General features: G+C 44.1%; 1 long non-coding RNA gene across 1 annotated transcript; it reads right to left on the bottom strand.

The window, feature by feature from the left end:
- Positions 1 to 16,654: 16,654 nt before the first annotated feature.
- LOC104872847 lies at positions 16,655 to 20,356 on the bottom strand. Its single transcript, XR_783288.1, has 3 exons — positions 20,281 to 20,356; positions 19,513 to 19,575; positions 16,655 to 16,910 (listed from the first exon to the last, which is right to left on the bottom strand). It is a non-coding gene; the product is annotated as an uncharacterized LOC104872847 (long non-coding RNA).
- Between the last annotated feature and the right edge of the window lie 5,088 nt (positions 20,357 to 25,444).

Raw genomic sequence — 25,444 nt, 5'->3', positions numbered from 1 at the left:
GTTTTTTTTTTTTTTTTTTTTTTTTTTTTTTTGGTACCAGCAATCAAACTCAGACCTTGCATTTGTGAGGCAGGTGGCGGAACCACTGAGCTAAATCCCTAGCCCTGTAAGTGATGTATGAATAGTTTTAAAAACTGTATTATTTGGGGGATAATGACAACTGTACATGACATGTACAGATGAAATTTACCTCCCGAATATTTTTACCCCAGGTCACTTGACTCTATAGGTGTGGAACCTAGGGATACTGAAGGATGACTTGAGGCACCTCTAGGCACAAAGGTACAGCCAGTGACCAAAACAGCCAAAACTCGCTTTCACCGAGCTTACTTTCATGCCTGAGGCAGACCAAGACATAAATAGAAATATCTCCGATGGTAAGTGCCGTGAGGAAAGCAAAACCATGTAAGCATGACAGGTTGGCTTCTTTGAGAAGTGGCACAAGAAAAGCAGCCATCCATGCAGAAAGGCTGGAAAGAGATGGGCTTTTTAACCAAAACAGCCTTTGGGAAGGACACCCAAGAAGGAAAATGCCTTGGAGCTGAAGGACCAAAGTAGCTGAATCTCCATAGGTGAAGCAGAGAGCCCAGGATATGTGGTTAGCAAGTAGGTGGGATCAGCTCAGGCCACTGGGTGAGAACTTCAGCTTTCGTTCTGAGGGGGAGGAAGGGAGGTGGTTTCTATGGATGGTATCGTATAGTTTGTCTTTCTCTTTTGAGTATGTTTGAGAGAAGGGTGGGTTACCATGAGGAAATAAAATGGTAAGGTGTTTGGAGCATTAAGAAAAGAGCAAAAAAGAAAGCAAGCCAAAAGAATTCAAGAAGGATGAGAAGATTGGCTTATGGAAGTTGCAGGCAATGTTTGCAGGCATTATAGTTTGGGAACCTGGGAGAGATAAAAAGAAGGAAATCTTCAGTATGGAAAAGGGGAAACGCACAGCACTTAAGAGAAAGATGAACTGCAAGTGAAAGAAGTAGACTATAATTCTTAGGAACCTCCCTGCACTGGGAAATGCACAATGAGTGAGAGTCATTCTGTTGTTAGCTCTGTATCTATTAGCTCACTTTATCTTCACAGCTCCATGAGAGGTGTGCGCATTATTTTCCGATGCCTCTTTGCACCATTCTTGTCAATGCTAAAAGGCCCTTCATTGCACTGCCAGATTCCCTGCCAGCTGGCTTCAGTTAGGCACCAAGGGAGGTACATGTGAGAGGCTACAGTGGGAAAAAGGAAGCATTGTTTATCTTCTAGTGTGAAGGCACTGCCACAGGGTGGTGAGTGTAGGCTGGTACAGTGAGCAGCGCCAGATGGGGAGCAGATTTGGGGTTTCAGTTATAGCAGAACCTCAAGTGTAGGTGCCTGGGCCCCAGACCAGAGGCAGTAAGAGCTTCCTGACCTCTAGGTGGCATTTCCTTCCCTGGGCTCAGAGCTCCTTCCCTTTCCTATTGTCCTCCAGCTCTTCAAAAATCCTTGAGTTCAATTCCAGATATTAAGTTCCTGTTCGAAATACCTTGAGAGGTTTCTGCCTTCCTGATGGAGTGACGAATTGTATATGTGTGGTCCCTGGAGTGGACCCAGGAAACACCCACACAAATGGGAATCTGACAGGTTATGTGAATTAATGCACTGACAGCAAGCCCTAGTGAAACAGTTATGTTATGTAAATTATCACCAGCTGTCTTATTTACATTTCCCACTGCTGAGCCAAAATACCCAACACCTAAAGTTACAGGAGGAAAGGTTTATTTTGGCTCACAGTTTATAGAGGTTTCAGTCCATAATCTGCTGACTCCAAAGCAGGGTGGCATGACAGAGAGGCATCACAGAGGAGAAAAAAAAAATGTTCATAGTATGGGAGGCAGAAGGCAGGAGGCAGCAATCAGCAAGTGAAGGCAGCAGCCCTGTTTCTGTTCCTTACAGTCTATCTAGGCTACAGGCCCTTAGGTTGTGTAGCACTCACTCCCAGGCTGGGCCTTCCCGTTATCCACACCCAGAACTATGCCACCCCAATCAGTGGACTGATTTAGTAATCACACATCCTTAATGCCAGCACCACACACTCTACATCCAGATGCCTCTGAAAAGCCCTACCTATGACCAAATGAGGCTTTCAGGGGACATCTAGACAGAAGCCATGATGTGGAATGTCCATTGACAGCAAAACTGCTGCAGTATCACAGTGCCAGTGATGGTCACAAGGCTTGGGTGGGCTATCTTCTGATTGCAGTGGAGAAGTTTCAGAAAGTCAAAGCTCAGACTTTGAACTGTGGGATCACCTTTTGGACAACCAGTTTCCTGTAGCTTGCGTAGGCCAATAGAGCTGAAGGCCAGACTTTGACTCTACCTAATGCGTACTTGCAACATAAAATGAATTCACAGCTGCAGTCATATGTGAAGTTAGGCTATAGACTGGGAAGAGTGGGGCCCTTGAACATTGGGGTGGGGAGTGTTGGGAGTACATCCAAGCACCTTTATCCACCCAACCCCTTGGAGTCTCCTCATTAGTGGATGTGGCTGTCTTGTCTGTCTCCTGCCTGTCTCCTGTCTGAGGAGATGAGCCTTTCTTATTTGAAGTTCCCTTTACTCACTGGCAGTGGCCACTTGACTAGGGAATGCCACCTTCTCAAAGCCTATCCCTCATTAGCACCCATTACTTAGTAAGTCCCAACGACAATTACAAAGGCTGCTCATGTGCTGAAAAAAACTATGGGACATTAACCCACTCATCAGCAGAAACCTGGAAATAGATTCTAACGGGCTCAATCTGGAGCATAATGTTGGACCCAGTTAGTTACAGATAGAGCAAATTTACAAGAAATTTGGGATTTGGTGTTTTCTTTCTAGCAGCTAGGAATGGCTCAGTTTGTTTAGTAAAGCTGGTAGACTGAGTGCTGGACTCTGCACTAGTGGCTTTCTTTGACTTTTAGAGACACTATAGACCACTGTGGAGTCTGCTGCTCTGACTCATTTACCAGGAAACGTGACAGGTCCTGTGCTGTTGAATGTCCGTGGCAGACAGCAGTCTTCTAAATTCTGGCAGGTCCCAGAGTGTCACAGGACAGCTTCTAGGAAACTTGGAGCACAAATATGGCCTCTTCTGCAAGAACTGTTCTCCATTTGAGCAATATCTTCTGCTTTGTAGTCTCTTTTTCTTAATTGTGTGAGAAAGGGTCTCCCTATGTATTTCATAAACTCACTATGTAGCCCAGGCTGGCCTCAAGCTCACAGCAGTCCTCCTGCCTCAGCCTCCCTAGTGCTGGGACTACAGTTATGTGCCACCACACCTGGCTCATCTTTGCATTCTTGACATGTTGGTTTTTGGCCTCATGTTGTTTATTGCCTCATGGTTTCAAAATGACTGCTACTAGTCCACACTTCATGACTGCATAAGATAGGAACAGGGAACGGGCAGTAGGCAAAACTTTCCCCATTAGGCTGCAAGACTTTGTCTTTTACTGAGGAAGGGAAGATCTCCTTAGCAGTCTTCCTCTTATCCTATTGGTGGCCAGTCACTGGCCAAAGGGAATGAGACAGCTAGGACTACTTACACCAGTGAGATTTCATTCCCTGGGGCTGTCTTCATGAGTCCAAAGGATATCTGGTTCCCACAGATACAAATGGATGGAGGATAAGGTTCATGGCAAGGAGTATTTAGGCAATAGCTAGTTAATCTGCTAAAGTTGCCAACATTTAGTTTCAGAGGTTCATTCATAGAGCTAAACTGAGGTGAGGGTGGGGAGGCCGGCAGTGTCTGCTCCCCAGCATCAAGGAGCTCCTGTGAGCTCTTGCATGGGGGAATCTGGAGCTTCTCTTCTCCAAGGAGGAGAGATACCTGGGATTGAGATGGCTTGGGAGAATGGCTTTTAGGAGCTGAGGCTACATCTTAGGCATTGTATGGCTAGAAGTGCTTACTAAACGTTGAATAATGATAATAGCTCATAGAATATAAGCATACAAACCGTGAAAATAAAACTATGCCAGGCTGTCATCACATATAATAGCCTACGCACAGGGATAATGAGGGGCAAACCAGTGTACCCTTCTTCTGGCTTCCCACAGGCAGGCACTGTGGATTCCTGTACGGAGGGGCTGGGAGGGCCCCAAGGCAGGGAGTTGAAGGGACAGTCTGGGCCTCTGGGCCTCTGGGCCAAGGGGAGAGCTTGGTGGGAGCCAGAATATGCAGAGCCCTGTGAGCCAGGGTGGTGGAAAGTTTTCAGCAATAGAGTAATGAGAGTTACTGTAAGATTTAAAAATATTTTTATTTTGGTAAAATGTACCAAATTTACTATTTTAACATTTTTTCCTTTTTGTTCTTCTTTTGAACTGGAGACTGAACACAGGCCTTATATATGCTAAGTAAGCCCTCTACAGTTGAGCTACATCCCAGTCCTGTTTTTGAGACAAGGTCTCACGAAGTTGCCTGGGTTGGCCTCCAACTTGCATTCTTCCTGCCTCAGCCCCCATATTACTAGGATTCCAAATGTACACTGCTATGCCGAGCTTTAACTATGTAAGTATAGTGTTCAGTGGTGCTAAATACATTCACAGAGATGTACAACGATCACCATTGCCCATCTCTTTCCTCAGCCCCTGGCAACTATACTGTTCTACTTTCTGTCTGTGTGGATTTGTCTCCTCTTTGCACATAATGTAAGGGGAATCGTACACTACCTGTCCTCCTGTGACAGTTTATTTCCCTTAACACAGTGTCCTCAAAGTTCATCCATGTTGTGCATAGGTTAAGAATTTCCTTCCTTTTTACAAGCCGAATACTGTTCCACTGTATAGATATACCATATTTTGCTCATAGTTTATCTGTGAATGAAAAGTTTTGTCTATCTTTTGGCTACTGTGGATAATACTTCTTTGAATCTGAGAAAACACGTATCTGCTCAAGCACCTGGTTTTAATTGTTTGAGGTATATATCTACTAGTAGACTTACTGGACCAGATGGTAGTTCTAGTTTGTTTGTTTGTTTGTTTTTCCTAAACTGGAGATTAAACCTAGGGCCTTGCATATACTTAGCAGTACCCTACCACTGAGCAACAGCTCCAGATCTAATTTTAATTTTTTGAGGAACCTCCTTACTCTTTTCTCTTTTTTTAAATTAAATTTATTGGGACATTTTAGGTATACAGTACAGTTACATTCATTATTGGGATTTTGTACCTTTATATGACAGGTCTTGGTTCTCATTTTTTCCCCTTTGTCTCTGCCCTCCCTTCACCCCCTCCTCCCCTCCCCATTTACAAACACTTTATTTCCATTTTTTCATTTTCATTTTTTTCTTTTCCCTTATTACCTTTCCCCTACCCTTCCTACTTTCCCTACACCTTTAGCCCTTTTCTTCCTATTTCACATTGTCAATTATCTCATTAGGATCTTATGTACTATTATAGTTACTACTTACTCTTTTCATAGTGGTTGTACCATTTTACATTCCCACCAGCAGCTTCTCCACATCCTTACCAGTACTCATTGTTTCTGACTTTTGTTTGTTTTTGTAGGAGGTTTTGTGTGTTTGTTTATTTGGTACAGGAATTGAACCCAGGACTTTTGCACTGAGCTATATGCCAAGCCCTTTTTATTTCTGAGACAGGGTCTTGCTAAGTTATGTGACAAATGGTGGAGAGGAATGAGACTACCTGAGCAGCCAGTAGAAGGCAATAAGGGACAGACTTTATTCACAGATGGACTGAGGAAAAGAGGCCGTCAGTGCCAAACAAAGAAAAGCAGAGAGCCTTATGGGAAGAGGCATCTGGCACATCTGCCTTGTGCAGCGGTCAGAGCAAATATCTGTGGTTGGGGTCCATGCAGCCGTCAAGGCAGATGTATGGATGTTACCAGGTCACTTGGCATTGAGAAGATGTACTTTGTAGTCTTGTGTCTGTGTTGAAGGCATCCCGTTCTGTGCTCTGTGTTCTCTCTGCTCCAAGACAGCACAGCCTATGTTGGGCAGAGACAGTACCATCTGCATTGGCTGTCTGCTTTGCTGAGTGCTGCGGTTTTGGTATCTTGTCAAACTGTAGCTTGGAACTAATGAGCATATTCAGTAACTATTTCATGACCAGACCAAGCCTGACAAGTTACTAAATTCCTTGGGCTGGGTTCAAATGTGTGATCCTCCTGTCTCCGTCTCCTTTAGGCACACAACCACTACTACTAGCCATGTTTTCACACCAGCAGCCAGGGCTGATGACACCAAAGGCCACTGCATCCAGGACTGGTAATACTGAAGGTGGCCAGCAGCAGAGAATGGTGGAGGGCAATGGGGAATTGCTGGGAGCTGCCATCTCCCATGGCCAGAACAGTTCCTAAAACTTTCCATTAGCTGCTCACTCCCATCAGCAGGAAGGGCCACTTACACTAGGAGCTCATAGCTGCTGGCATTCAAATCCCAAGGCTGTTGACACTGAAAGAGCTACACTGCCAATTTGTGATTTCTTTATGAATTGAGCCAATCCACCTTCAGCTAATTGGTAACATCATGGAAGTCTGTACAGGGACCATCCCTTTTAGAGAGCTCCAAGGAAGAGGGCGGGCAATGATGAGAAGGAGGACGAGGAGGAAGAGGAGGAGGAGGCTCAAGAACCTTTCCACATCCAATTCCCATCTCACGCACAGCTAAGAATCCACACTAGCTGGTGGCTATAATATACTATTTTAACCACTGACACTATTCAGAATGTGTGAGTCCTCCAGCTTTGTTCTTTTTCAAGATTATTTTGGCTATTCAAAGACCCTTGGCTGGAGATAGATAGATCTATATATAGATATATAGATAAGTATATACCAGGGATTGAACTCAGGTCCTTGCACTTGTGAGGGAGGCAGCAGCACCACTGAGCTAAATCAAATCCCTGGCCCTTCCATATATATTTTAAAATGGATCCCCTACCCCAAGGTGATTAATCCAGGGCTTTCACACTGAGCTACATCACCAGCCCATTTTTTAAAAATTTTGTTTAGAGACAGAGAATTCCTATATTACTAAATTGCCCAGACTGAGCTCAAATTTACAATGCTCTTGCTTCAGCCTCCTAGAGTGCTGGGATTGCAGGAATGTTCCAGCATGGCTGGAATAATTTAAATTATTTTAATTTAGGGAGTAATGAGCAAAGAAGCTGGAGGCTAGTTAGGAGGCACTGTGGGCAGGAATGAATGGTGATTCTGCATGGAGGCAGCACTGGATATGGAGCAGCCTTCATGGGGTTAGGAGGTGTGTGGAAGTGAAGTTGGTGGGGTTAGTGTGGGTGAGGAGAGGGGAAGGGAATCAAGAATGATGCCTCGGTTTTGGGTTCGAACAAATGGTGGTGCCCATTTCTGGGAAGGGGGAGACGGAAGAAGGAACGATTTGTGGAATAGGGTATCAAGAGTGGAGGGGTCTTTCGGAGTGGACAAGTGGGGACTCGTGGAGTGCAGGGTGCCTGCCCCATGCCTGCCCATCAGGAGGACCTCAGAGCGAGTCAGCTGAGCCCAGCGCTTCCTCTTGGCTCCTGCTGCCTCAGGGCCACTGTGTCCAGACTGCTGTCGCCTGCTGCTGCCCTCACTAGAGAAAAATTGGAAGCTCAATCACCCACTCCAGGACAGCTGATGTATCCATCCACACTGCAATACCTTCCTAAGGTGGCTTTTTGGGTAATGCAATTATGATTGTTGCAGGAATCCAGATCGAATTGTCTATTGCGAACTTCAGCGATTGGCAGCTGCTGCTTTGGGAACTCTTGTATCAGATTTAGCTGGATTGAAGCCTCGGCCTCCAGGTTAGGCCTTTGAGCTCCTGATCTTACATCAAAGAAGTTGACACGTGGCAAACATGTTAGTATATATTTGGGCAAAGCTGTTGGGGCAACTATTGGCTGCATTCGAGGAAGGTTTCAAGTCTTTTTGGAGTAAGTGAAGAAGATGAAAAACTGGAAAAGAAAAGTTAATCCTCTTAGAATACGTATAAAAAGATGTAAATTAATGTTCCTCAGTTATTAGACATGCGTTATTAGGCATGCTATCACAACATTTAGGAATTAAGACCAAAACAGTGTATAGATATGGGATCAAATTATTCAGCATCTATTATGGGAAACACTAACATAGTGTTTGGTCTTAGAACATCCTCTTAAAAACACTATTTAGTGGGCTGGGGATTTAGCTCAGTGGTTCTGCTAACTGCCTTACAAGCCAAGGGCCCGAGTTTGATCCCCAGTACTAAAAAACAAAACAAAACAAAAAACACTATTTAGTATGTTGTGTAATTTGCTGAAATGCTTTTTCATCGAAAGCAGTCAACATTTTATCTTTCCCTTCACTTTCTTTATATATCAAAATATTATTTGGGCCAGGGATCTAGTATTTTTAAGTTTCAGTCATTGAGGTAGTCTCACTATGTAGTTCAGACTGGCCTTGAACTCACAGCAATCCTCCTGCCTCAGCCTCCAGAGTTCTGGGATTACTGGCATGCACTACCATGCTCAGCCTCTGCCAATTCAACCTGGAGGTTTTTCCAAAATTTTCAAGGTTAATATCATTTAAAAAATTTTTTACTCTCTTTTTGTTTAAGTTTCAGTCATTGAGGTAGTCTCACTATGTAGTTCAGACTGGCCTTGAACTCACAGCAATCCTCCTGCCTCAGCCTCCAGAGTTCTGGGATTACTGGCATGCACTACCATGCTCAGCCTCTGCCAATTCAACCTGGAGGTTTTTCCAAAATTTTCAAGGTTAATATCATTTAAAAAATTTTTTACTCTCTTTTTGTCAGTGTCAATTTTATACTATTTCACAGTAAACATTTACAATTATATAATTTCAGTAATTTTCTTAAATCTCCCATCTATTCAATATGAATGCAGATTTTGTTTGTTTGTTTTTTGTTTGTAGTTGAGACCGACCTGGAACTCACTATGTAGCCCAGGCTGGTCTCAAACTCACAGTGATCCTCCTGCCTCTGCCTCCCCAGTGTTGGGATTACAGGCATGCGCCACCACACCTGGCTGGTCCTAGCTCTTAATAGGTCCCCAGGGATGGCTCACTGAGTTGATCTGAAAGACAAAAGTGATTTAGCAGGTGACAAGATGAAATTAACCCAGGTGGTGGGAAGAAGTTGGAGCAGTAGCAAGAGTACCTGTTATGTGTTTGAACTCATGCTAGGTTCTTCTCAGCCCCGAAAGCATTTAATCTGAACAACTAGCCCCTAAGTTAAGCATTAGTGGCTCTATTTTACAGATAAATTTTTTAAAAAAGGTTCAGAAAGATGAGGCAATTTGCTGAAGATCACATCATTGCTAAGAAGACCTGCTGGAATTCAAGTTCAGCTCTCTCTGAGCTCTCTAACAACAAAGTAGTAACAGCTGACTCTTAGATCATGGTCACTAAGCGTCAAGCTGCTGACCTAATGCATTTAACCCTCCTTATAGATCCAAAGAAGGTAAGAGGGTAAGAGTATCACAGATACTAAGTGGCAGAGCCCAGCCCAAAAACAGTGAGGAAGGCAGGCAGTGGCCTGCTGCAGTGGCCAGGCTCAAGTGTCCCTGCTCATATTCCACCATAAGCACCACTGTATCTTAGCCTGACACATGACCTAGCATGGACTAAGTCTCAAGTCAAGGGTACGTGCCCAGGGCTAAAGCATGGGAAAGGAAAGCCATCAGTTCCTACAGTGGTCTGGGAGAATCCTCACACTTTGGAGGTGGTTCTGGGATTATAGAGAAGGCTGTGGCACTTGTCTGTCTGTGGGGGACTCCCAGGCTGATGGGAGAATCATGGTGGTACCCAGCCAGAGTGTGCCTACTTTTATGGTGCTTAGAGTAGCAGCATGCAGGGTAGGGGAAGGACAAATGGTGACACAAATTAAGTGACTAGGTTAGCATGAGTAAGGTGCTTGGGCCAGACTGGGAGGGTTCCAGATAGAGGGACAGATGGAAGCATGAAGTGGCAATTGGGGCTCCCAGTCAGGAGCCAGACAGTGGTGATGGGGCATTGCCTAAGCCTGGACAGTGGCCCCAATTCCAAATTTGGAGTGAGTCCCTGTGTTGAATTCCAGCCCCTCCCTCACTGTTCATTAGCTGGAGGACTATGAAGGAGCTACTTGAGGTCGCCAAAGGTGGGAAGTTACAGACACTATCTACTCGGACTTGGTAGAACCTCCTGAACTATCAAAAGCAGAGGAGGAAGACAGAGGAGTCTGTCAGAGAGAAAGGAGATGAGAGGCAAGGTGCTGTAAGTGTGGGAAGGCCTAAGCCAGGCAAAGCTGGTTTTGAAGGGCAGAAGGAGGCTGCCTGTAGGAGCTGAACAGCCCCATGGACACCAGCAAGGAAATTGGACTTTAGTCCTACAACCTCAAGGAACTGAATCCTGCCCAAAGTGCAAATGGACAAGAAAAAGGGATTCTGTTCTTGCAATGGTTGATTGTGTCAACTTGAGAAGTGTGGCAGAGAAGTTTAGCTAAATCGACTCAGCAATTCCACACCCTAGAGTGTGGAAGATCCACCCTAGAGTAGCTGATATAAAGGGGAAATGAAGGATGCTGCTGCTGCTTCTATTCCTTCAGAGGAGCTCTAGTCTTAGCCTTGAACATCATCTCCTGCTTTCTAGCACAGACTCTTTGGCTTGCGACGTGGATCCTTCAGCCTTCCAGAGCAGACCCGTCAGCACAGGACACTGCAGTGAGTTCCAGACCTTTCACTAAATCCTTGGGTCTCCAGTGTGCAGACAGACCCTCTGCACTCTTCCCCATCTGACTCTGTGGGTAGCCATTGTAAGTCAATCTTGTAAATTCATATATATTTGTATATTTTGTGTTATAGCTGTTCCTCTAGTAAATACTGATACAGTCCAGGAGCCTCCTGGGATCCCACACAACAGGATGCTCAGATGATCAGCTGTGTTCTTTCAAGCCTCTGAATCTGGTACTGTATGCCTCCAGCAATAGAAGGCAATACAGGGCCTGAGCCCTTTCCACTGGAGTGAGGGGCCAGTCCCTGTTTCGTCCTTGAGTCACTCTTTGAGCACTGTGCTCCCAACCCAGTTCTCCTGAGTTGATGTGTAAGGTCGCTTGTACCCGGTGTCTGTCTCAAATGCAGATGGAAAGGGGGGGCCTCGAGGAGGCCAGCCTCCCTTGGCTTCATGCCCAAACCACTCTCTGGATATAAGTGCGCTTGGTTTTTTTTTTTCTTTTTTTTTTAAGAGCCAAGTGCTGACCCACTTTTCTTGACTCTTTGGCTCAGACATATGCCTCTAAAAGGAAATATATTCCAAGTACACACTGTTCCAGGCTGACATCACCCATTTCGACTGGAAGCAGGAGCCCTGACAGAGATCTCAGGGGCTGCCATCCAATATCTCATCATAAAGCGGAAGTCCTACAAATTGCAGGGCCCTGACGCTGCAGCAGCCTGGTGCTGGGCAGCTGGACATATGGCTAGAGTTAGAGTCTCCTGCATGGCATTTGGCCTCAGTGCACCAGCCTTGCTGTGTGAGTTCTCGTAGTCTGAGACCCAGCAGTGTTTGCCATGGCTCACTGCAGTGGCAGTGCCTCAGCAACCTCCCCTGGAAAGTTGCCTTCCAAGCAGTTCTGGGTTCAGTCCAGTAGCTGCTGGTCGCTCTCAGAGATCCGCACTAGACCTGGCATGCGAGGATGCTTCTCTGGGCAGGCGGCATCAGCAGAGCTCCACGGCTTTGTGGCTGGCCAGTGTCTGCTTTATCCTGAGCCTCCACTTGCTAAGAGGGAGAAGCCAGGCTGGCCTGTGTCTGCTTCATCCTGAGCCTCCACTTGCTAAGAGGGAGAAGCCAGGCTGGCCTTGGTGATCCATCTATAGGGCTGGGGCTGTATCAGTTTCCTACTGCTGCTGTAACAATTTTCCACAAACTCAGATTCCTTATCTCAAAGCTCTGGAAGCGTCAGCATTCTTCTGGAAGCTGCATTTCTTCTGGAAGCTGTCAGGGAGGATCCAGCTCACACTGTTCCAGCTTCCAGACTGTCTGCCTTCATTGCCTCGGGCTTCTTCCTTCATTTTTAAGACCAGCAGTATAACATATTTAGATATTTCTATCTGATCTCTGCTTTTGTTGTCACATCTTATCTGACTCTGGCCCTCCTGCCTCCAGTTCATAGGGACCCTTGTGTTTATGTTGGGTCCACATTACTAATCCAAGATAATCACCCATCACCAGATCCTGAATTTAATCACATATGTAAAATTCCCCTTTGCCTGTGAGATTAGATTCACAGTTTCCAGGAATTAAGATGTAGACATCTTAGGGGGGCATTGTGTGGCCTCCCACAAGGTAATCACCCATTTTGAAGGTTGTGTATTCAACCTAGGTGTATTAGTCACCTAACAAAATGCCACCCATTGGGTGGCTTCAGTGACAGACATTTGTCTCACAGTGCTGGAGGCTGCGATCCTAGGTCAAGGTTTTGGCAGGCCTGGTTCCTTCTGCGGTCTCCCTACTTGGCTCACAGATGCTAAGTAGCCCCCTCTGTGTCTTCCCATGGTTGTCCCTCTGTGTGTGTCTGGGTGCTCATCTTTTCTTAAATGGCACCAGGCATATTGATTGGTCTAATGGTTACCCTAATGACCTTGTAACCTCATTGTCTCTTCAAAGGCCCTTTCGCCAAATCCAGTCCCACTCAGAGGCACTAGGTATCAGGTATCTGGGAGACAATGCAATTCAGTTTATAACACCTGGTGTCACAGGATTGGCAAATCATCCTGACAGTCTTGCTTTATTGTTTTGTCTTCTCCCAAATACGGCAGAATTCCCTACATTAGGGGTCATGCCCACCTGCCCCACGGTTGTGTCCCCCAGGTGAGGCATGAACCCCTGTGTGAAGCAAGGGCTTGGTGGATTGTATGGACTGAACAGCAAATGCTTGTTCATCTTTTGTGGGAGACAGGAACCCATACCAGAGTGGGTCTGCCATTGATGTATTCAGGGAAGGGAAGAGGCAGATCTGGAAGTCCTATATCTGGAGGTTTTTTTTTTTTTTCTACTGTAGATTAGTTTTTTCTGTTTTAGTACTTACTTAAATTGAACCAGATAGCATGATGAAGGCTACTTCCTTGCTTCTTTGGCTCAGCATTATGTTGGTGAGATATATCCATGTCAGTGCATATATCAGTTGTTTCTTTTTCTTGCTAAGTTGTTTGTTTGAAATAAGGTCTTGCTACATTGTTTAGGCTGGCCTTGAACTCACTAGCCCAAGCTGGCCTCAAACTGGTGGCAATCCTCCTGGCTCAGCCTCCTGAGTGCAGGGATTACAGATGTATACCATCATGCCCGGCTGCTAAGTAGTAGTACATTTTATGAATATACAAGTTTATTGGGTTTCCCATTGGTGGATAACTTGAGTTTTGTCAAAATTTGGAAATCTGAAATAAAGCTGCTATAATCATCCTTGGCTAAGTCTTTATGAGCGTATATTTTAATTGATCTCCGATAAATATCTAGATATAGAATTATTTGTTCAAAGGGTAAGTTCATGTTTAATTTAATTTAATTTTAATTTATTTATTTTTTTGTTTGTTTTTTGAGACAGGGTCTCACTGTGTAGCTGAGACTGACCTGGAACTCATTATGTAGCCCAGGGTGGTCTTCAACTCACAGCGATCCTCTTGCCTGCATATTTAATTTTATAAGATATTGCCAAATCTTATTCCAGAGTACTTATATAAATTCTACATTGATTCCCATGAACAATGTGTGAGAATACCCATTTCACCCTAATATTTGGTGATGGTGGTCTTTTAAGTTTAGCCACTATTGTGGCTATGTAATGGTACCATATTGTGTTGGTTTTATTTCAGTGCTGGGAAATATAACCCAGGGCCCTGAACATGCTAAGCATCAGCTCTACTACTGAGCTATGCTCCCAGCCTGATATTGTGATTTTCATTTGCATTTCCTTTGCCTTTTTCTGGGGGGGGTCCCTGGGATTGAACTTGGGTCCTTCTGCTTGCAAGGCAGGTGGCAGAACTACTCAGCTAAATCCCCAGCCTCTGCATTTCCTTGATAACTAAAGATGCGGAGCACATTATCATGTACTTGTTGGCCACTTATATAATCCTTCTGATGTTTCTGTTTTTCCTTGTCCTGTTTTTAAATTGGTCATTTTGTTATTTTCCAGGGGCTGTTATACTTCTGTATACTGATCTTTTGGTAGCTGTGTTTCTGTGGAGTTTTCATTTATCTCAGTGGATTTTTGAAATACACAAAAGTGGAGAATTCAGCAAAATGAACACCAGTGCACTAACATTCAGCCTCAGCCAAATGTCAATATTTTGCCAGTCATACAACTCCCACATTTTTTGCTAGAATATTTTATCAGTTGTTGGGGTGCAGGATGATGATCTCATTATGTTGTCCAGGATGCTCTTGAACTCATGTGCTCAAATGATTCTCTTGCATTGCTGTGAGTTTGAGGCCAGCCCGGGCTACACAGTGAGTTCAAGTCTAGCTTGAATTACAGAGCAAGTCCCTGTCTCACAAAACCAAATAGCAACAACAAAAACTGATCCTGTTACCTCTGCCTTTTGAGTGACTGCATCTACAGGTACACTACCATGCCTGTGTCGGAATATTTTAAAGCACCTCCCAAATATTGTGTCATGTCACTCATAAATACTTTCATTTTCCATATAGTTTGCTGCTGGATTTGTCCACTTCTTCTTGTGTGATTTTTAGGGTGCATCATATTTACAAAAAATTCTGATGTAGCAAAGGTCATGAAAAATGTTAATGTAGCATTGATCTGTCTAAAGCAATAGGAAACTCCATCTTTTCCTCACTGGCAGCTCGCAAAATATGCGACCGAGATATTAACTGAGGTGCTGGCAGGAGAAAACACTCCCAAACCCCTTCTCGTTACTGAAGACAGTAAAGCCCAAGAACGGGTTTAACAGAAGATTAAACATTTTCCTGGTGTGCTGTTTACACATCTCAAAAAATTCTAATTATAAAATTGTCAAAAGAAAAAAAAGAAAAAGAAAAAAATGTCCAAAACTTAGAAATGAAGCAGAGATCATTGTGTTTTATTTCAGAGCCCAGTTGAGCATTGTTTAGGGTTCTCTCTGGTGGTTCACTTGGAAATTTTACAAAGTTGTAAGGGTGGATCTGTTATGCTATAGGCAAACAAATGCCCCTTGGCTCTATCAGGGCAATTAAGCTTGGTTTCATATAAATGGAAAGAAGAATACAATAAAAATGTACAGGTTTATTTTGTTTTGCAGCTTTATTCCTATTCCCCCCTCCCCAGTGAGTAATGTGCTTTTCTCTTTTAATATCTTTGCAAACAGCTTTATTATCTTGCTGTTTCTTCTATCAAGGAGTTAAATTCACTATCAACTTTATTGAATACATTATTATTATTGTTATTTTGCAGTGCTGGGACTTGAACCCAGGACCTTGATGGGCATGTAGTCTGTGCTGAGCTATACCCCTAGCCCCCAAACACATTATTATGTATAATGAAAAACACCTATTATAAGTATATAATTCAATGAGGTTTGAGAAATATATACACCTGTAAAACCACCACACAAGGTATGAGCATTCCCATCACCCTCAAAATGTCCCTGTGTCCATTCCCAGTTAGGTAGAACCTGGGCCCCAGGCAACACTTGATCCTCCTGTCACCATAGATCAGGATTGTTTTTTCTAGAGCCTCGTGTCAGTGAAGTCATTAAGTCTTCAACGTCAGACCTCTTTTACTAGCACATCTGTGAGATTCATCTATATCACAGAATATGTCTGGAATCGGTTCCTTTTTCTTGTTGTATAGTATTCCCATTCTATTGATGGCATTTTGTATTTTTCCTCTTTGTGACAATTAAAAATGAAACTACTCTGAACATTCATGGAAACATTTTTTTTTTTTTGTACTGGGGATCGAACTCAGGACTTTGCACTTGTGAGGCAGGAGGTGGAACCACTGAGCTAAATCCCCGGTCCAATACAATTTTTTTTTGGATGCATGGTTTTGTTTCTCTTGGTAAGCACCTATGAGGGTAGTTATTGGGTTATGTGGTAAATGTGTGTGTGGGTGGAAACTGCCAGACCTTCTTACAAAGGATTTATATCATTTTACCCTCCCACTAGCAATGTATAAAAGTCTCAGTTCCTCATATCTTTGCCTGTGCTTTATGTGATTAATCCTTTCACATTTAGCATCCACTTAGGTCCAGGGATTTATCTCAGCAGTGCCATGCCCACCTTGTAAGCACAAGGTCATGTGTTTGATTCCTGGTACTGAAGAAAAAAAATTAGAATTCACATAAATGTGTAGAGTTATCTAATTGTTAAAGAAATAATTACTCTAGTACTTATTTTGAGATAGTCTTGCTATGTTGCCTCGCTTGGCCTTGAGCTCTTTGGCTTAAAACATCCTTATGCCTCAGCATTTTAAGTAGCTAAGATTACAGGAATGTACCAGGAGGACCCTTTTTAATAATTTTTGAAACAATTTCTAACATAAATTTCAAGCACAAGTATTTTCTTGAACCATTTTAAAGTAGTTCACCTGACATCCCATGGCCCCTGCAGAGTTGTGTGCATTTTCCACACACAAGGATGTTCTCCTGCATACCCACCACACAGGCATCAAAATAAGGACATTGACGTTGCTATGTCAATGCTATGGGACACAGCTCAGGTAGTCTTATTTAATCTGGAACAGCTCCTCAGTCTTTCCTTGACTTTCATGGTCTTGGTGCTTTCAAAAATCACAGGCCAGTGATTTTGTAGAGTGTTCCTCATTTCGGTTTATCTGTGGTTTCCTCATAACTAGATCCTAGTCACATATGGGAAGATTGCAGGTGTGATGCTGTGCTCTCCTGCTTTGTGTTATCAGCTAGGGACACCATTTAAATTTGTTCCCTTTACCACTGAGCTCCAGTTTGATCTGAATCTTCAGTATTTGCTTCAGAGAGAAAAGGAAAGGAATAGCAAGGATATGGTAATTGAAATGGAAAAAAACACACAATCCCCCATTGATCTATTATTTGAATAATTTAGATTAATCCTGTACCTAGTTAAAAGATAGCAAAGATGTGGCCCGAGTCTGTACTTTTAATATTTTGCTTCATGTAATATTTAAGACACAAAAAGTACACAGTATCACTTGAATTATAACATAACTCAATATATGTACAAATATTTTTAAGTAATTATACGAATGCACATGTAATATATGGTATACAATATAACAGAACATAGTGGAATGTCATGTTGTAATTTAAATTCTTAAATTACCCAAGAATTAAGCAACTGCCAATTAAGTTGTTTCCCTATGTATCCCTCGTCAGCTACAGTCTACTCAGAATTTACCTAGAATTTAACTGGCTCAGGATCCCCTAATAAAGTGACAAAATCCTGAGTTTCAGAGGCAATTTGGGGCAATTAGATTCTAATTCAACCCAGATTTCTTACAATAGCTGCTAGTTTCTTGTGACCTCTGGTGGTGACACGTGGAATTGCAGCTTCTCATATGCCATCCTTGTCAGGATTTATTTTCTAATTCTTTGCTAAAATTTACTTTGAAAGGTAAAAGACAATTTTCTCTTAAATTGGATATATTAAACTTACTTTACAAACTTTCTGTTTCTATACGTGGCCGCCACGCATTGATGAGAATACACATTAGCTGCTGTTATAACTTTATGTGAAGGAACATTTTTCTCTTATTAATTAAACAAACATTGCTAATATATTGCAGGCACACAAATGAAGCAAAATTAAAACATTGATGAATATAGATAAAGGGTGCATTTACAATTCGTGATACTTTTCTGTTCAAAGTACATATAAAAAAGATCTGATAACAATCTCTTTTAAAATGATTTTCCATTTTGCAGTCAACATATTGTTTTAAAGAAAAAAAGGGTAGAATGCAGCAAAGTAGAAAGAAGACAGCCCATCGGGCACTGGCACGCATCACAACCCGCCTGCCCTGGAAGATGGGTGGGTGGGGGTATTTCCGCAGGATGTTGAGGAGCAGGAACGCGCTGGGTGGAGAATACAAAGTAGAGAGACTAGGGGAAAGGAAATGAGCAGCTGGGCATAAGGGATAGGCCATAAGGGGAGGTCACTGGGCCAGGTATGAGATCTGGACATGTCGCAGTCCTCCTCAATGAGCTTCCTCAACCCTTGGCACATAGCCCGGGTTTAGAACATGATTTTGGGTTGAATCGCTGACTATACAAAAGCACGCCCCAAGACACCTTTCCATCCCGTAACGTGCTCTGCTTCTATGCTAGCTCGAGAGCAAGGGCAAAGGAACCTCGAAGCCTTCCAGACTCAGGCTGAGAGCTCGGTTTCCAGGGCAACAAGCACGGGGCCTCTCTCCTTCCGCTCTCTCTCGTGCGTCATTTCCGGTCTCTCCCCTCTTTTTTCCCTCCTGGTTGAAGACAAGTTCCGATTGGCACCAGAGCGTCGAAGGGGGAGGTATTGGGAAGGGCTGGCCAAAATGAGTCTTCAGTTCTGTGATAGGAGCTTTGCTAGGGGTAGGGGGAGTTTAGCTTCCGTCTCCTTAACCAATCTCTTTCAAATCTGCCTAGGCGCGGAGGGAAAGTGATGTTTCTGTGCTGCCGGCCATAGAGCATGCGCACTTCCGTCGAGGTGCCTTAGCTGGAGATCCTTGGCTCCGGGATTTCTACGCAACGTGAAGGAACCTAGAGGAAGAAAGGCTTGGGGGTGGCCGTAGAGGGGCGGGAGGGCGGGCGAGCGAAGGCGTTGATTGGCCAGCTGGAAGCCCGGCTCCTAGGATCCTAGTCACGGCCTTTCATTCATTCGTTCATTCAAGGAATGGATTCACCGAAAGTTCCCTGGGAGTAAGTGTACTACTCTGAGTTTGTGATAGGCGTTGAGGGTTCAGAGATGAGAAGCACCATTTCCTGTCCTCGAGGAGCCTATACTTTAGCAGAGAGTGCAGTGTGCCCTCCTTTCCCCGTTCAAGTCCGATGTGATAGAGTTGTTGCACAAGGAGGAGACACTCGGCCCACTTCACTTAGTGGACCTTCTCCGGTGGGTCCACTCTGAAACTCCTGAGCTAGCATCCTGGCTAGACGCTTCATTACTGAGCCCTTAGGTCGTTTGTCTTTCACCTCTGAAAAAATAGGCTAGCTGTCTCCCAGAGTGATTGTAAATTTTATTTTTAATTTATTTTTTTGGGACTGGGGATCGAACTCAGGACCTTGCACTTGCGAGGCAGGAGGCGACACCACTGAGCTAAATCCCCGGGCCTGTTTTATTTTTTGAGACAGGATCTTGCTATGTAGTTTAGGCTGGCCTCGCACTGACTGTGTAGCCCAGGTTGGCATCGAACTTGCAGCAATCCTCCTGCCTCATCCTCCAGAGTGCTGGAACTATGGGTGTGCACCACCACGCCTGGCTTTGATTGTGAAATTTTTTTTCTTTTTTTTTTTTTTGTACCGGGGATCGAACTCGGGATCTTGCAGGTGGCAGGACCACTGAGCTAAATCCCCACCCCTGATTGTAAGTTTTAAAATGAGCTTGGCACTTACCTTGAGGTTGAATCTGAGCGTCATTGTAATTTTAATTTTCATTGCCTGGTTTGCATCTTATTTCTCAATTGTTCAACACCAAGAAAAGGAAAAAAGGAATGCTATTACTTTTCAAACCTGAACTACCAGCCTTATAGAATTAGTGTGAGGATTATGAGCTATTTATGACTGTCATACTGCTCATTACATGCCGGCTTGGAGGTCCATAAATGGTAGCTACCGTCACTGACTTATTTTGAGGGAACAGGTGTGAAGATTTAATCAAGTGATTGCTGCTTAGTGGTACTAAATAAATGTTTAGTAAGAAGGTTTCTTCCCTCAATTTATGAACTAGAAAGTTCAGGTGAGACAGCACTGTGGGCAATCACCATAGGAGACTTCACATTAAGAGAGTCTTATGACATTGGGGAGTAAGAAATCCTTTGCAGTCCTATGGGAAATCAAAACCCTTAGAGATGATGGCTTTCGTCTGAGGTGGAGTGATTGTATCACCCAACCAGAACAATTCAGCCAGGACAACAGTCATAGTTTGTAAATGTCCCAGGCAAATAAAGATAAATGGTCATGTTTACTGGACACTCAGGTCTGTAGTACTTGTTGCTCCCTAAGGAACTCAAGAGGTGGAAAAAGTGTTTTCAAAGCTAGCTCCGAAAGGGCTTCCAGTCTCCTGAAAGCTCCATTTCTCCACGTTCAAGTGTTCAAGGGTGTTTGCTGCAAGACTGGGAAGAAATACAATGAAAGGAAATTCCACAGCTGTTTCATCCTTACCTCTTGGAGCCAGCACCTACATAGTCTTTCCACCTAGCTTTCTGGAAGAGGTGTTACTTTTCTGTCAATTCATCTGGATAGAGAAGAGGGAGTAGCAGTTTACACTCAGAGCATGAGGAAGTTGGAGAAGAAGCTTCTCTCTCTCTCTGTTTTTTTTTTTTTTGCACCAGGCATCAAACCCAGGACCTTGTACTTGCCAGGCAGGCAGCAGCACCAGTGAGCTAAATCCCTGGACCCTTGACTTGGAACTCACTATGTAGCCTAGACAGCAATTCTCCTGCCTCAGCCTTCCCAGTGCCAGAATCATAGGTGTGTGCAAACATGCCTGGCTAAGCAGCCTATCTCTAAAAGAAAAATATTCCTAATTTTTATATTTCTCTTATTCTCTCAGTTACAGTCACCTTATCCCAGAACTGTGTATGTAGCATGTGACAGAATCTCTCACTGTCTCAGGTTGCTTTCTCATATCTTATTTTGTTTAAGTCTAATAACAGCACTATGAAATGATTATCTCTATGTCATGGATGAAGACATTGAAGTTTATAGTTAGGGAGCAGAGTAGGGGCACAGCCTGTGCTTTCCAACTTGTGGCTGTGATAATTAATCCCACCAAACCTCTTGGGCCTTGGTCCTATTCTTTGAGATCCCCATGACTGGATGTTTCAGGGAAGCAGATTCTGGCTGTGTTTTTTTTTTTTTTTTTTTTTTTTTTTGGTTTGGTTTTTTTTTTTTTTTTTTTTTTTGGTAGGCTGTGTGTTTTTTGTTTTGTTTTTGGTACCCGGGATTGAACTCCGGTCCTTGCGCTTGCAGGGCAGGCAGCAGAACCACTGAGCCAAATCCCTGGCGCTCTGGCTGTGTTTACTGGGGAATTTTCTGATAGAGCTTACTAACTGAATGTTTACCCCCCATTCATATGTTGAAATCTAATTTGCATGTGATGGTATTAGGAGAGGGGTCTGTTGGAGGTAAGTAGGCCATCAGGTCTCTGCCTTCAACAGTGGGATTAGGTTTTCTAAGAAGAGGTCAGAGAGCTAGCTGGCTTTCTATCCACTATAAGAATATAAGAAGTTAATCTGCAAGCCAGAAGAGGGCTGCATTAGCCTGTTTTCTGCTAATCACACAATATTAAAGACTGGGTAAATTATGAATAAAAGATGTTTATTTTGACTCAGTTCTGGAGGTGTCAGGGTTGAGGGACTATATCTGGTGATGGCCTTACTGGCAGAGCCCCAAGGCAGCAGCGTGCCATAGAGCAGGACCTGGGAGCATGCTGTACCTGTGTTTCTGTCTGGTCCCTTCCTCTTCTTAAAAAGGCACTGGGATTTAATCTTCGGGGGTGCCACATGGATCCTAATCATCTCCAAAAGGCTCCACCTCTGAATGACAAGGTTATATTAAGTTTTCACCCTCTCAGTACCCTATACTGGGGATCAAATTTTAGCACCTGGAAACATGGGCAGCACTCAAATCCCAGCAAGGCCCCTCATTAGAACTTCACCATGGTGGCACACTGATCTCAGACTTTCAACCTCCAGAAGTGTGAATGGTAAGTACTTGGTGTTTAAGCCACCCAGTTTACCCTAACTTGTTATAGCAGCCCAAGCTGACCAAGACAACTACCCACAACATCAAAGTTTTCCACCTCAGTTAGGACCTTTGCAGAAGGAATCTGGTGTGGGTGTGAGGTTGTTAGACATGAGAGAAGGGCCTGCCCTTCCCCGAGAGGCACTTTTTTCTAACTGTGGCTCAACTAAGTGCCTGATAGGTGTCTGTGGCTACATGAAGCACCCCACAGTTGCTATTAATTGCATAAGTTTTGCTGCAGTTAGTTGAGTCTACTCCAGAGGACTCTGCTCTTCAACTCTGCTGGGTGACTCTGCCCCTGTGCAGCCATCCTCAGTGAGGTCTGTCAGGAGCCCTTCCCCTTCCTATGACTAAACAAGTCTGAGAATATGTGTGTGAATCTGCCTTTTTTCTATACAAGCAACTTTTCCTATACCCTTCGTGTGTCAGTCCATATGCAGCCCCCTTAGGCTGTAGCCTAAGTCCTAATAAAGCCTCTTGTAACAGGGCGTGGTGGCGCATGCCTGTAATCTCAGCACTCGGGAGGCTGAGGCAAAAGGATTGCTGGTTTGAGACCAGCCTGGGCTACATAATGAGTTAGTCTCAACTACACAGTGAGACCCTATCTCTAAAAACAAAAAAACCAAAACAAAAAAAAGATGCTGGCTGCTGGCATTCAAGTTTCAGGGTATTAACACTAAATTGGTATTCATAGCCTAGCTACACTTTGCTTACTCATGATTTGTATATGAATTGGGTAAAAGAACCTTCATCTGACTGAGAAAATCTTGGTGGTCTGGATGGGTGACTTCCCTTCCAAATGACAGAAGATGACAATGTTGACAGTAGTCATAAACCTACCTCACAGATGAGAAGTAGCTGCCTGAAACTTCAGTGTCAGCCATGACTGAACCAGTTCACGTCTTATTTACTTCTTTTTTGGGGGGGTACTGGGGCTCAAGCTCAGGACCTTCTGCTTGCAAGGCAGGCAGCAGAACCACTGAGCTAAATCCCTGACCCCTCTGATTTACTTCTTACATGCAGCTAAAGGCCCAAGCTAGCTGGTGATGGTTGGAGCTGATTGTTTTAGATTCCTTTCAACTTTGGGAGTCTATATAAATTTCAGGATGGCAGTCTTTGTATATTCTGGGTGGCTTAAACATTCAGAGAAGATACTTGGCAAATGTTAAAGCTAGTAAAGAAGCATATATACTCAGGCCTAGTGTCAGCCCTGGTCCACCTTGAAAACTCCCACTTGGTGGTGATTGTAAGACTTAAGTCTCACTTTTACTCCTGGAGCGTGAACAGCCAAGAGGCTTCCACGATGCTGGGCTCAGAAGCTCAGTGAGGCTCCAGGAGCTTGTCGGATAGCGAGAGTCACCCAGGAAGGAACACACCAGGCAAGTTGGCAAATAGACCTTTATTAGTCTGGCCAGATGGCACTCCCCAAGCCAAGTAGCTCAGAGAGGCGGCTAGCTCAGAAACAGAGGCCATTTTATATAGGGCTGAAGTGGGGTTTACACTTAAAACTTACAGGAAGAGGACAAAGGCAAAGAATCAGCTGATCTGAGCTAGTGGTCATCAAGCATATACTTGACCGTCATGTACTAATGATCAGCAGATCGATTATCCATTATTCCATTTACAACTTAGATTATAATGTTCAGAACATTCAACTACAGGCAAGTAAGGAGTGGCATGATTTGTGTTGGGTCTCTGTGTTCACTACAGTTTCCATTTAGTTTCCCAGCTACTTCAAAGCAGTTACCTAACAATTCACAATTAATCATTAGTTATCCTATAAGGGATGGGGGGGGAGTGACAGTCTCTAGGTCGTTTACTGGTCAACATGGAGTCACTCTGGTTCAGTCAGGCTCTTACATGATAGGGCTGTGGAAAGCTTGCTTGTTGAGCCTCCATGTTTTCATTTGTGAAGATGTAGAATAATAGTCCTTGCCCTCTCTCCCATGTAGAGTGATAGTGAACTAATGAAACAGGTACATTGTAAACTTGGGAAATTCTGTACAAAAATAAATGTCTCTTTAAATTGTTTATCCTGTCCCTTTGTAGAGAATTAGAACAGATTACTAAGGATACAGACTGGTGGAGTTAGGCAGCCCTGGATTTGAGTCCCTAAATAGCACCAGCTGCTTGCATGAACCTAGCCAAGTGGTATATCCTTTCCTGACCTCAATGCTCAGAATAGCTACTCTTTTGTGGATCTACAAGTCCACAAGTTAAGCACGGAGCCTGGGTCTTATCACACAGACCTCCATTAGTGGTGGCCTTTTAAAATACTTCTTTTCTGGGTTCCCTGAACTATTAATCCTATGCCCTCTTATCACCATGGAGGAGCCACTGAAGCAGCTTTTTGTGTTGTCTGGTAGACATTCTTCCTCAGCCCCTAGTACTTCTGCAGAAAATGCTTCCTGGCTGCCTGGCATGTTAGAAATCACTTCTGCCTAATTTGCCCTGAAGAAGTGTTTTGTTTATAAATCATTGCTTACAAAACAATTCAATAGAAACTCAATTGGTTTTCCACTGGCCCTGGGCAGGGATGAGGGATAGCATATTATTATTTTATAAAAGATGAACAATAAGTCATAAAACAGCCCTGACCACGTAGCAGAGTCAATAAATACTTGGTAGCTTAAAACAAAACTGTGTGCTCTGACCATTTTTCTGTTGCTGACGTGTTTGCTCAGAGAACCACTCCCAAACTCAACTATTAAAAATTTTTTAATTGAAAAAGAGATGCGGGCTGGGGATTTGGCTCAGTGGTTTTGGCTTCTGCCTCACAAGCACAAGGACCCGAGTTCGATCCCCGTTACCAAAAAAAAAGAAAGAAAAAAAAAGAAAAAGAGATGCATGTATATGGTAAAATATTCAAACCGAGCAGTACTACATGAGAGGCTCTCTCTCTCTCTGTTCTATCCTCTCTGGATATGCCTCTGTTGAGAATTCTTGTGTGCTGTGCCTATTCTAATCAGTGTGTAAAATCCTCCTGCCCCTTTTTAAACCCAGAAGGGTTCACATCTTTCAGTGGCTTCTGGCCCAGACCTGACACAGCTCTCCTGCGAGTCAAAGGGCTTGGAGCCATCGTGCGGATTGATTACTGGGGCCTCCCAAGTCCAGAGCGCTGTTGTACCAGCGGACAGAATCTGCTCCAAACCAGCCTTTGACCTCCATCTGGCGCCACCTCCTAGGCTTTGCGACCCTGTAGATAAAGCACCCCTGGGAGGCACTCCAACACCACACATGCCTCAGTTTCCCTGTAAAAGGCGAGGACGCCAGTGGGGCTCTGAATCCCTCAAGTGCCACAGAGACCAGCTCGGAGCGAGGGTGGCAGGCATAGGATAGAAGTTTGGCAGCCAGCCCCCACCCAGGAGGTGAAATTTGAGCAACACGCCTTCAGGGATTAGCAACCGACCGCCCTAGGAGCCAACGCTTTTCTATCTCCCCGCCTCCCTCTCTTCCTTTCCCTTCCCTTCCCGGGGTTCCCTCCTCAGACTCCCACTCCGGTCTCTCCGTCTTTTCTGCCTCCCTCCAGGTCTCTCCCTTCTCCCATATCCATTTCTCTTCCTTTCCGCTGGTCCCTCCC

This window comes from Fukomys damarensis, unplaced genomic scaffold (genome assembly GCF_012274545.1).
Source record: "Fukomys damarensis isolate Sample0158 unplaced genomic scaffold, DMR_v1.0_HiC HiC_scaffold_5, whole genome shotgun sequence".
NCBI lineage: Eukaryota > Metazoa > Chordata > Mammalia > Rodentia > Bathyergidae > Fukomys > Fukomys damarensis.
The sequence above is the reverse complement of the archived record's forward strand: the minus strand, read 5'-3'. Positions and strand labels throughout refer to the sequence as shown.